The sequence below is a fragment of the Zingiber officinale genome, chromosome 2A (assembly GCF_018446385.1).
Source record: "Zingiber officinale cultivar Zhangliang chromosome 2A, Zo_v1.1, whole genome shotgun sequence".
Classification (NCBI taxonomy): domain Eukaryota; kingdom Viridiplantae; phylum Streptophyta; class Magnoliopsida; order Zingiberales; family Zingiberaceae; genus Zingiber; species Zingiber officinale.
Window position 1 is genome coordinate 118,645,089 of NC_055988.1, and position 12,695 is coordinate 118,657,783.

General features: G+C 44.4%; 1 pseudogene; it reads left to right on the forward strand.

Annotated features, from left to right (window-relative positions):
- Positions 1–11,707, forward strand: part of LOC122042072 — a 52,184-nt pseudogene extending 40,477 nt beyond the window's left edge.
- The last annotated feature ends 988 nt before the right edge of the window (positions 11,708–12,695 follow it).

Here is a 12,695-nt window from a genome sequence, read left to right on the forward strand (position 1 = left end):
CTTGTGATCTACCTAGGCGTCCTAGTGATAGGGGTTAACTATAACGGGATTTCACAGGGATCTTCTCTATTTAGTGCTTAAGGATGGTTGCTTTAGCTTTCGGCGAATGCATGTTGATGGACAATGAGTAAAGGATAGAATGTGATACATCAATACCACCACAATGAAACCAACTCCTAGAACTCTTCATAAACCAAGTAATTACTCTCTCTTCACTAGTTCTCGTTTTCACTTCCCAATCTCTTTCCTTTAGATAACTTACAACTATCGGTAGTTTAGCTAATCCTAAGTGAACCGTTGCTAGTGCTTATAACCATTCCTCGTGGGATCGATAATCTTTATTACTGACAATGAATCTGTGTACTTGCAGAATCGTAACAAGATGCCAAGCAAAGCCCTCATCGCGCTCTGCTACCTCAGGCTCACAGTCTGCCAAGTGGGTTGAAACTTCGACCCTAACTCTGATTCAAGAAATGGCGGGCTTTGTGTCGTCTGATTGGACGCCCTCCTTGGCTAATCTATCGTAGGAGACTCTCGCCGCTCCGTCAGTGGCCTTCATGCCACCACATTCGAAGCCCTCGAAGGTAAAAAAGGCCAGCATCCGTTTGGCATCTTCCTTCCGACTGTCCGGCCAAGCGACTTCGGCTTAATCGGCCCCAAGCGGCCAACGCCACATAACGGTGATCCCCCACTTGCCCATCGAAGAATATAGCGAGTTGAACGCCAGATCTCGAGGCCCCGAGCACCAGATCATCATCTAGGGGTCACTCGCTAAGATATGGGAGGGCGCCCGAGCTCATGCGGTGATGATGCCTTCGAGCGCGCTCGCGAATAGCCATACCCAGATGTCCACTGGGATAAGTGTTTCCTCTATTGTACCTTCTTATATTACCTACGATCAGCACTGACCTTCCCTTGCTCATCCGCAGTACTAGGTGGAGAGTCTGGCCATGTGCCACAGTCTCGCATTTTCGGAAGAGGATGTGAAGCAATTAAAGGCGTCGAGCGGCCAATCCTCCACCGCTCAGGAACATATAGACGTCGAGGTGGTCTGGCTTCAAACCGCTCTGGAGAAGAGCGATAAATTACTTGAGGTCGAATGGGCCAAGAGCGCCGGTTAGGCCACGATGCTAGAGCGACTCAATAAACAGGTCACTACTTTTGATAATAAGATCGAGTCGACCACTGTGTAGAAGAATCGAGCCATCGCTGGCCTTGACGAGAAGAACAAGGAGGCCCGGTCTCTCTCCCAAAACCTTAAGAAAGCTGAGGACTTCCTAGTCGCCGAGCGGCACAGTCAATCAGTTGAGGAAGTTGCTCTTCGAGGCCGGCTCGTTGATAAAGATAAGGAGTTGTCCACTGCAAAGGACGAACTGGAGGGCTCCCGAGCGGCCTTGAGGATTTATCAGGATGCTGGGGCGAGTAGGTTTGATACCATGAAGCAAGCTTATATCCATTCGAACGCATTCTACGATAAAGTCACCGACCAGACCCTTCGACTATTTGACTTGGCAATCGACGGGATGATCGATCAGCTCCGCGAGGGAGGTCACCTGCCGATCACTCTGACCAGCAATGTCATCTGCCGGGACAAGCTCACTGGCACGCTGCCCGACGATGTCTTGGACTATCTTGAGTGAGGCAGAGCCCTGTAAACTATAAAATCTTTGAAGTTTAAGTGCATGTTCGTCCGTTCGAACAAGCTTTACCTCTTTATTTTTCAACTTCTTGAGTATTACAAAAGTTCGTGGCCTCGTTTATGATTTTTCTATCAGCCGATCGACCCCTCTGGTATTCAGAATCCATGATTCCGCTATCTCCCACTCGACCCTAGGAGTATTTTAAAGAATAGCGTCGAATGGTCGCTATATTCTGAAGACTACGAGCTTTTGAGTAGCCCGGGTTCATGGTCAGCTATTCATCGACACTTACCCACTTATTGAGCTTTCGAAGACTGATCGAACCTGAACGGGGGAGACCAGGAAACCCGTGTGCTGGTCCGAGACCAGAGAAGACCACTCGACCCTGAACGGGGGAGGTTGAAATCCAAGGTGTTGGTTGAAGACGAGTAAAAATCGCTCTATCTCGAACGGAGGAGATAGATGCTCTGATAAGTTGGTCCATGACTAGTGAAAATCACTCGACCCCGAATGAGAGAGGTAAGGGAATTGGCCCCGACCGGTCAGTACGAGAGTTTCCAAACTCGGCCGATCGGCACGGGAGTACTGACTCAAGGGTTTATAGTCACCGCTCGACTGTTGATGAAGACCTGGGTTTTAGGTCGCCTCTCGGCCATTGTTGAAGAATATGCGAAGACTCGAGTTTAAGGTCGCCGCTCGACCGTTGATGTAGACCCGAGTTCAACGTCGTCGCTCGACGATTTGATGTAGACCCGCGTTTAACGTCGCTACTTGACAATTTGATGTAGACCCACATTTACCGTCACCGTTCAACCATCGATGGAGACAAGGGTTTAAGGTCGCCGCTCGACCGTTGGTGGAGACAAAAGTTTAACATCACCGCTCGATGATTTGATGTAGACCCGCATTTAACGTTACCGCTCGACGATCGGTGGAGATAAGGGTTTAACGTCGTCGCTTGACAATTGGTGGAGATAAGGGTTTAACGTTGTCTCTCAACGATTTGATGTAGACCCGTGTTTAATGTCACCGCTTGACGGTCGGTGGAGACAATGGTTTAACATCGCCACTCGACGATCGGTAGAGATAAGGGTTTAACGTCGTCGCTCGATGGTTTGATGTAGACTCAGGTTTAAGGTCGTCACTCAACCGTTGACATGATCTCGGGTTTAAGGCTACCGCTCGACCGTTGAGAAAGATGTACTTCACGAGGCCTTTTCTTTTTTATTCGATTTTGCCCTATACTCGAGAGATACAAGAAATACAGTACATAGTATTCACTCACGTACCTCTCATCCAGCCCTGTAGGGTTGAAGATGGTTCGCGCTCCATGGCCTCTCGGGCTGCCTTTCCTCTTCATCCTCCAAATAGTAGGCGCCCGAATGGAGCTTCTGCTTGACCTTGAACGGTCCTGCCCATGGTGCCTCGAGTTTGGTGACGTTACTGACCGACTTCACTTTCTTCCAGACGAAGTCGTCGACCTGGAAGGACCTCGGGATCACTCACTTGTTGTAGTTCTGCTTCATTTGTTGTCGGCCTGCCGATAGCCGAACTACTACTTTTACCCGCATTTCATCCACCAAGTCAAGCTTTATCAGCCTCCGTTCAGCATTCCCTTCGTCATAGAGCTGCACCCGATCAGATTCCACTCCGACATCCATGAGGACAATTGCTTCATTGTCATACACCAACTGGAATGGGGCTACGTCGGTCGCCTCCTTTGGAGTTGTGCGGAGAGCCCATAACACATTGGGGAGCTTGTCGACCCAGCTGCCTCCCATGTGGTCGAGACGAGCACATAAAACTCTGAGGATTTCCCGATTGACGACTTTGGCTTGCTCGTTGCCCTGAAGGTAGGCCACCGAGGTGAAGGCTTGTTGGATGTCATAGCCTTCACACCATTCTCTAAGCTCCTAGCCGGCGAACTGTCTTCCATTGTCGGATACGAGTCGGTGTGGGATTCCGAATCGACAAATAATATTTTGTCAAATAAATTTGATGACCATTTGCTCGGTGATTCTTGCGAGCGGCTCGGCTTCCACCCACTTAGAGAAGTAGTCGACCGTGGCGAGGAGAAATTTCTGCTGACCGGTCACCATTGGGAATGGTCTAACAATATCCATGCCCCATTGGTCGAACGAGCATGATACCGTGGATGCCTTCATTTCTTCGATCGGTCGGTGCGGCATGTTGTGATACTTATGGCAGGACAAGCAAGTGGCCACTTTCCAAGCGGCATCTTCTTGGAGGGTCGGCCAAAAATAACCGGCCAGGAGTATCTTTTGGGCTAATGCACGGCCGCCCGGATGACCTCCGCAAGAGCCTTAGTGCACCTCCTTCGGAATGTACTCGACGTCTTCCTCTCCGACACACTTGAGGAGGGGCCTGGAGAAGGCTCGCTTGTAAAGTTGGTCCCCCACCAAGGTGAATCGTCCGACCCTCTTCTTCAGCAAGCGAGCTTCTTCCGGATAGGCAAGTGCAGCTCCTGACCATAAGAACTCTGTCAAGGATGTTCTCCAGTCATTCGGGAAGGTTATTCCCTCCATCCGGTCGATGTACGCCACAAGTGAAACTTGCTCGATTGGCTGACCTATGACGAACGGCTTCAACGAACTGGCTAGTTTCACTAACTCATCCATCGCCTAGTTCTCCGATCGGGGGATCTTCTGTATAACGACCTCCTGGAAGTTGGTCTTTAGCTTCTCGAAAGCCTCTTCATAGAGCCTCAGCCGTCCGTTGCTTATCTCAAATGTCCCAGATAGTTGTTGGGCGACAAACTGAGAGTCCGAGTAGATGAGGACTTTGACTGCTCCCACGTGTCGAGTGATGTGCGTAGATCTTATGATCATTTATACATGTTTTGATGCACATTCACTTACTTTATTCATGTATATTTTGTGCATGTTCACCTCTCTTAGCATATATTTAGCATAAATACTCTTTTGTTTGGAGATCTACTCTTTCTAGATTTTCTTGTTGACAGAACGTGATTTGGAGCAGAAACAAAACTTAAGTGGAGTCTAGAGCTTCCAAGGTGTCGTGTCCAGGCCATGTGAAATTTCTACATTGCAGATTAAAACCAAAATGACCATAACTTTCTACTCAGTTAGAGTTTTGGGCTGTTCTTTATACCAAATTGTAGATAACTTCAAGATCTACAACTTTCATGAAGACCTAAACTCAATAATACCACATTAAGATGTACTAAAATGATCTACACGGCCTTGATACAATTCTACACGTCCAGAGCAGAAGGAAGGCACGACCGTGGCAATTCGTACGGCCGTGTGGTGTAACGAGAGCAGAAGGAAGGCACGACCGTGTCAATTCGCACGGCCGTGTGGTGTAACTAGTGCAGAAGGAAGGCACGATCGTGTCAATTCGTACGGTCGTGCGGTGTAACCAGTGCAGAAGGAAGGCACGGTCGTGCAGATCTCGCACGACCATGCCACTCAACCCAAAGGGAGGATGCAGTTGGCCGTGCGGATCTCGCACGGTCGTGGCACGGGTGGTGCGGCGCCCGTGCACTAGCTTATAAAAGGGTCAAAACCCCTATTTTTGGGATCATCTTTGGTTCAGGACTTCATTCCTCTCTTTGGGAAAGGGTTCTCCCTTTCGAGGGAAACCCTAGAGATTTATCCACCGCCATCCCTTAACGTTCTGTCCATCTCCAGAGCAAGAAGGCATCCCCAAGATATCGAAAACCTCGGCAAGCATATCTTCTTCCCCTTCTTCTCACATCAATGGTTGTAAGTATGTTTTACTTTATGTTTTAGGGTTGTTCTTTCCTCACAATGGAGTAGAGATCCTCTTCTAGGATTAGGAAGTATTTGTAATGTGATGGAGATGTAGAACTATGTAGATTCGCCTTATTTCTATTCAATGACTTGTTAATGTCTTGTTCATGATGAACTGTGTGTGTGACATATTTATATTTCTTTACATGCTTTGTTGATTAATGTGGAGGATTGTTAATCACGCAAAGGGGATGCCCTAGAACATATTGACCAAGGTGCCCTAGTGACAGGGGTAACCCTTTCCGGACGTCTAGAACGTTCCCTTAAAAGGAGAAACACTCCCTTAGGAATTGCTGCTCTCGTAGAAAGAGTGCTCTAGATCGTATACCCGAGGGGCCCTAGTGACAAGGGTAACCCGTTCACGGACGTCTAAGACATTCTATTGAAAGGAGAGACAATTCCTCTATAAGGAAGTAGGAAATCGTACCAAATCTCTACCTTTATCCTTATTGTTATTTACTATACATGTATTCTTGCGATCTACCGAGGCACCCTCGTGACAGGGGTTAACCGTTATAAGATTTCACGGAAATCATCTCTATTCGATACTTAGGGATATTGACCAATTTAACTTATTGCAAGAGCATGGACATAGAGGGTAGAAACTAAGCAATCTATGTAATATCTCATAGCATTATAATGAAACTAAAATCCTAGAATCCACCTCCCAAAGCTCATTCCCTCCAAGATCAATTCTCTCTCTCTCCTCTCTCTTTGTCTCAACCTTCTTTCTCTCTCTTTAATCACACTCGTTAGTTCGTAAGCGCCAAAGCCAATTTTCAACCGTCTAGATAACTTACTTTATGACATCTCTAGTGCATAATCAACAGTCTTTGTGGTTTGACAATCTTATATATTACTGACGACGAATCCGTGCACTTGCGGAATCATAACATCGAGCTGCCTGTAGGCCGGATATCAGCGCCTCATACTTTGCTTCGTTATTAGTGGCTCGATAGTCTAGTCGAACGGACAAGTGCATCCATTCCTCCCGCGGTGAGATAAGCAATATGCCGATCCCGCTGCCTTACCAAGTGGATGAGTCATCCACATATATCTTCCATGTTGCTGCCGGCTCATCACTCTAGACTTCTATGATGAAAGCTGTCAAGGCTTGAGCCTTGATCGCCGTTCAGGGTTGATACTGAATGTCAAACTTGCTCAGCTCGATCGTCCATTTGATTAACCTTCCTGATGCCTCTAGGTGGAGAAGGATGTGTCCCAAGGCACTGTTAGTCAGTACGATGATCATGTGCGCTGGGAAGTACAGACGAAGCCTCCGAGCGGCTAGAATCAAAGCGTAGGTGAGTTTTTCGAGATCGGTGTAGCAAGATTCAACATCCTTCAATATATGGCTCAGAAAATATACAGGCTGCTGATCCTGGCCATTCTGCCTAACCAAAGCCAATCTAACAACATGTTCGTTAGATAACAAATAAATCCACAGTGGCTCACCCATAACCAGCTTGACCAATACAGGCAGTGAGTTCAGATATTCCTTTAGCTCCTCCAGCACTCGATCACACTCGACGTCCCATTAGAATTTCGTAGCTTGGTGAAGCACCTTGAAGAACGGCAAGCTCCGATTAGACGACTTGGATATGAACCTGGATAGCATCGTGATCCGACTGGTAAGCCTCTAACCTTCCTTTAAGTTCCGAGGCTGCAGCATATCTTGCAAAGCTTTGACTTTGCTTGGATTGGCTTCAATGCCCCACTCGATGACGATGTAGCCCAGGAAGTGACCACTCTTCGTGCCGAACAGACACTTGCTCAGGTTCAGCTTTATTCCATATGTCTTTAGCATTCGGTAAGTCTCATTGATATCTACGCATAGGTCAGTAGCTCGGAGGAATTTAATGAGTATGTCGTCGATGTACACCTCCATATTACGACTGATCTGCCGTCGGAACACCTTGATCATCAGTTTTTGGTAAGTGGCTCTGGCATTCTTCAATCCGAACGGCATGACGTTGTAGCAATATATTCCGCCGACCATAATGAAGTTGACCTTCTCTTGGTCCTCGCGAGGGAGCAGCACTTGGTGGTATCCTTGATACGCGTCGAGCATGCAGATCAGCTCGCAGCTCATCGTCGAGTCCACCATTTGGTCTATACTGGGCAGTGGATAGAAGTCCTTTGGGCACACCTTATTTAAATCACGGAAGTCGATGCAGACCCGACATTTGTTGCTCGGCTTGGAGACTAGCACAATATTGGCTAGTCGGCTCGGGAATTAGACTTCCCTGATGTGGCTGGCCTCCAGTAACTTCTCTATCTTCGCTCGGATGATCACATTCTTCTCCGCGTTGAAATCCTTTTCCTTTGCTTCACGGATCGAGCGTCAGGTCGGACATGAAGGTCATGCTGAGCCACGCTCGGGGAGATGTCGGGAAGTTCATGGGTCGACCAGGCGAATACGTCATGATTTTATTTAAGGCGAGCGACTAGCTATGCCTTCTTCTCCTCCTCCAGGTCGGTGGCGATGAAGGTGACCCGGTGGCGATGAAGGTTGTTGCCTCCGCTTGACTGGGGTGGATCTGAACCTCTTCCTTTTCTTCATATACCAAGGTAGGGGTTTTTCAGTGATCACGTTTACCTCCAGTCGCGGAACCTTCCGAGCGGCCTTTTGTCCACTGTTATATAAGATTTCACGAAAATAGGTGAAGGTCTGATTTTCTTTTCAAACGCGAAAATAAATTTTCTTCGTCTTCTTCAAGTTCTTTTGCATTCTCATGTATGCACACGAGTCTCACATCTCAGTTTATTACTGACTTAATCGTCAAAGAGGGTAACACTGATAATGTTAATCCTCGACTAACAAGCTTTGCCTTGCAGGACATCGAGAGCAGACACACTGACAAACTGACATCAACCACATATCCAAACGAGTGACGAAGGGTTTTATCACTAGATGCTTCTATATATTTTTTTTTGTTGTTTTATATATATTTTTCTTTTTGTGTGCATCATCGATCTAACTAATTAATAATTAAAGAGTCAATCTTAAAAATATATATAATTATTTTCCATATTAATCCAATATATTTTTTTCTCTTAATATTATTAAAAATATTAAAAATATAAGAAGATAATTATCTTCTATAAATATTTTTACATTTGATTTTAGTCAACGGAAGATTAAATATTCTTTTTTAAAATATAAAGGATAAAATAGTATTTTATAAAAAATAGAAGGGGTTGAATGTATCTGATTCTTTTATTTATTTATCAACTTTTGTGCAGGAAATACAATGATGGGCTCACTTATTAATAACCAGACATTGATCTCGGCGGGGAGTGTGTTCCAACTCGGCTTCTTCAGTCCAGTTAACGATTCTGCTACTGCATACATAGGAATTTGGTACTACAATCCCCCACCAACAGAAAACAAAATAGTAGTATGGGTCGCCAATAGGAACAAGTCTGTGGACACATCCATGGCATCGTTGAACCTGACTTCCGACGGAAATCTCATCTTATTCGAGGAAGGAACAAAGGTTTGGTCGACGGGAACATCCGCAGAACTCAATTCTACACGCTTGCAGCTTTTAGACACAGGAAACCTCGCGCTGACTGCCGGCAACTCTAACAGAATTCTATGGCAGAGCTTCGACCATGAGGGCGACACTTTTCTCCCTGGCATGAAGCTGGGATTCGACTTCCGGACCAACACTCCGTGGCAGATCGTGTCATGGATGAGTGCCACGGATCCTTCTCCGGGCAAGTACATCCTCAGGATGGAGACGTTTAATGTTCCGGATTTTTTCATGGTGAATGTGAATGAGAATGAATCCGTCAAACTCTTCCGCACCGGGCCATGGAACGGGCAATGGTTCGTCGGCCTTCCAATGCTGGGGAACAGCATCGCCATGTACGTAAACTTCGCTTACGTGTCCAACCAGAATGAGACCTACTTCATCGCTGAATATCAGACTCGATCTCCAGGGCTATTGCGGCTGCTAGTGGACGCCAACGGAAATACCCAGCTTTTGATTTTTGGTGGGGGAGAGTGGAATAATTCTTTGTTATGGCTTCTGGACGACGACTGCGATAACTACAATCATTGTGGCCGCAACAGTGTTTGCACCATGGGCTACGTCTCAATCTCCTGTCGTTGCTTGGAAGGGTTTGAGAACAAAAGCGTCGACGAGTGCGCGAGGAAGGAACCCTTAAGTTGCTCGTCGAACCAGTTTTCGAAGGAGCCGAACATGAAGCTGCCCGACACTGAGAATGCAACCTCACGAGGTAACATTAGTCTGGATAAGTGCAAGAAATTGTGCTTGGACGATTGCTTCTGCGTCGCGTATGCGGTGATCAATGGGCCTTTTGGGTGCATAACTTGGCACGGTGAGCTGTTGGATCTCAGAAATTTTACCGACGGAGGAGACGATTTGTACATTCGGCTTCCAGGTAGTCGCAAGAGTTTTGCGTGCGTGAAATTGGATGATCAGAGTAACATTACATTTAATCATCTATTTTTCCTTCTTTTTCTTTTCCTGCAGGATCCTCAACGTCAAAAAATTGGAAGAAGCTCGTGTGGGTGATAATCATTTCGACGTTGCTGGGAATTTTGTTGCTGTGCGGTGTAGGTGTACTCCTTAGGAGGAGAAGAAACAGAGCATTGCGATTTCCAAATGTGGAGAAAGGTCTTGCACAATGTTTTATATAACAATACTGCTAGTTTTTCGATCGGATTTAAATAGGATTGAGTCAAATTTATTTAAATTAATCACTCAATTCTCAACTTTCTAAGAAAAAAATATTACTAATTCATAGCGTGATCCTTGTGCCAGGTTCGATTGGCGCATTGGATGTACTTCCTTCGTATGATTTGCATACTATCAAAGTTGCAACAAATGATTTTTCTGAAGAAAACAAACTCGGGGAAGGGGGATTTGGTGTTGTTTATAAGGTAAGAAGACTTTCACTATCAGAAAAATAAATTTAGTCTTTCAAACCTGTGAAATTGAAGAAAATGATACATTTTATCAGGGTGAATTGGATGATGGACAGAAGATAGCTGTCAAAAAATTATCAAGATACTCCTCACAAGGTCCAAATGAGTTTCAGAATGAACTTTCCGTGATAGCTAAGTTACAACATAGAAACCTTGTTCGTCTTTTAGGCTCCTGTATTGAAGGAGATGAGCGACTTATGATACTCGAATACATGGAAAATAAGAGTCTTGATGCCTTTATTTATGGTCAGCAGATTTTCTCACATTTCTTAGTTTTATTATCTTCCCAAATGGTTAAAAACTAATCACAACACTTGTAAATCTGGATCTCTAGATAAAGCTAAAAGTTCATTGCTAAATTGGCAAAGACGTGTCGATATTATAATTGGTATTGCTCGAGGACTTCTATACTTGCATCAAGACTCTAGATTGAGAGTCATTCACCGTGATCTTAAGCCTAGCAATATTCTCCTTGACAAGGATATGAATCCAAAGATTTCAGATTTTGGCATTGCAAGGATATTTGAAGGAGACAATGCTCTTGAGGATGCAACAACGAGACCGATCGGAACATTGTAAGTCTTTTAGATTGTGTTCACTTGATTTGATTAAATATATTGGGCAGAAAACTAACAAAGAAATATTAAGTTATCTCAATCTTTCTCATCGGTCCTTTTTTTTATATAGTGGTTACATGGCGCCTGAGTACTTATCACGTGGAGTTTTTTCATTCAAATCAGATGTATTTAGCTTTGGTGTGATAGTACTAGAAATTATAAGTGGGAAAAAGAATAGAGTGTTCAGTCAAACTAGTCAAAGTGCTACCAACTTAAATCTTATAGGATATGTAAGTATTAGTTTCAATATAAATAGTTTTTCGTTTCTACATCATACTATCTAAAATTTTAAAATATGTTTCCTACGACATTACAGGTGAATAAACTTTGGAAGGAAGGAAGGTCTTTAGATATTCTTGTGACACATTAAATCAATCATATCCGACAGAAGAAGTTTTACGTTGTATCCAAATGAGTCTTTTATGTGTACAAGATAATAGTAACGACAGGCCAACAATGACAAAAGTGATGGCGATGTTAATAAGTGAGGATAAACTCTTTACTCCAGTTATGCAACCTGCTATAACGCCAACTAGCAGCGAAGGTGGTTTCACTGCCAATGAAATGAGCTTCACACTTGTAGGTCGATGAAATACGTATTTAATTTTTATCTTTTCAATATTTGGCATCATCAGAGTCTTGGATCACTTTGTTAGTTTACTATAAAGCAATAGTGAAATGACTATTTTTGCAAAGCCCTTCAACTATTTTTGCAATGCTGAAATTTGATATCTTCAAAGTCATGCCCTCGTCGAGGAGGATATTGTTCGGCATAAGATCACGTTGAATGACTCTCAAGATGGAGTCTTGATGCAAGTGTAGAAGGCCTCTAGCAATTCTCATTACGATCTCATGACGCTTTTGCCTTTAGTAATACCCTTTTCGTTTTGTCTAGATCAAGTTATGAATAGTTTTTCATAGCATTTAAGAACAGTATATAAGAATTAATATTGGCAAACATACTAACCAAACTCACCTCCTTCCAAGCTCATCTCCTTCCATGTAGGAGCCCAACAGACGAACAAGGTTTCTATGTTGTAACTTCGATGTAAGTGAGAGCTCATTATGGAACTCATTTGGGCTCTGTGACGAGTACGTGGACAATTTCTTGACGGCTCATTACAATTTCTTGACGCCATTATGGAACTCATTATAGATCTGAAAGATCTTTGGTGATTCCAGAAGCTTTTACGTTGTAAATAGGGGCTTAGCCAGGATTTTCGATTAGAAGGGATAATTTTCAAAAATTCATGAAATGAGAAAAGAATAACTTACAATTCTGGGAAGATCATTGTTTTTGAGAAAAATAGAGAAGATAAAATAGAGAGGAAGAAGTAAAAAAAAAGCTTTACTTTTTTCGTTAGAAATTTTGACTAGTTTTGATGAGCTCGATAATAACACAAAGAGAGAAGGTAAGACAAAACATGACTATTTTGCTATGCCAATAAAATCCTAACAAATTACCAGAAGAAGAAAAAGATAGGAGGATTGATGGCTGCTTGATCTTGTTGTTAGAAGGGGGCAGCAACTGGTATTGAATTTCTTGCTTATAAGAGAAGAGCTGCCGCGTAGTGTTGATCCGGAGGTCAATTCCAAGCTTCATGTCGGGGAGAAGAATATCGTTCGGGTGGTCAAAGCTCTGCCACAGAGTTCTGCTAGAGTTGCCACCGGACAGCGGTCA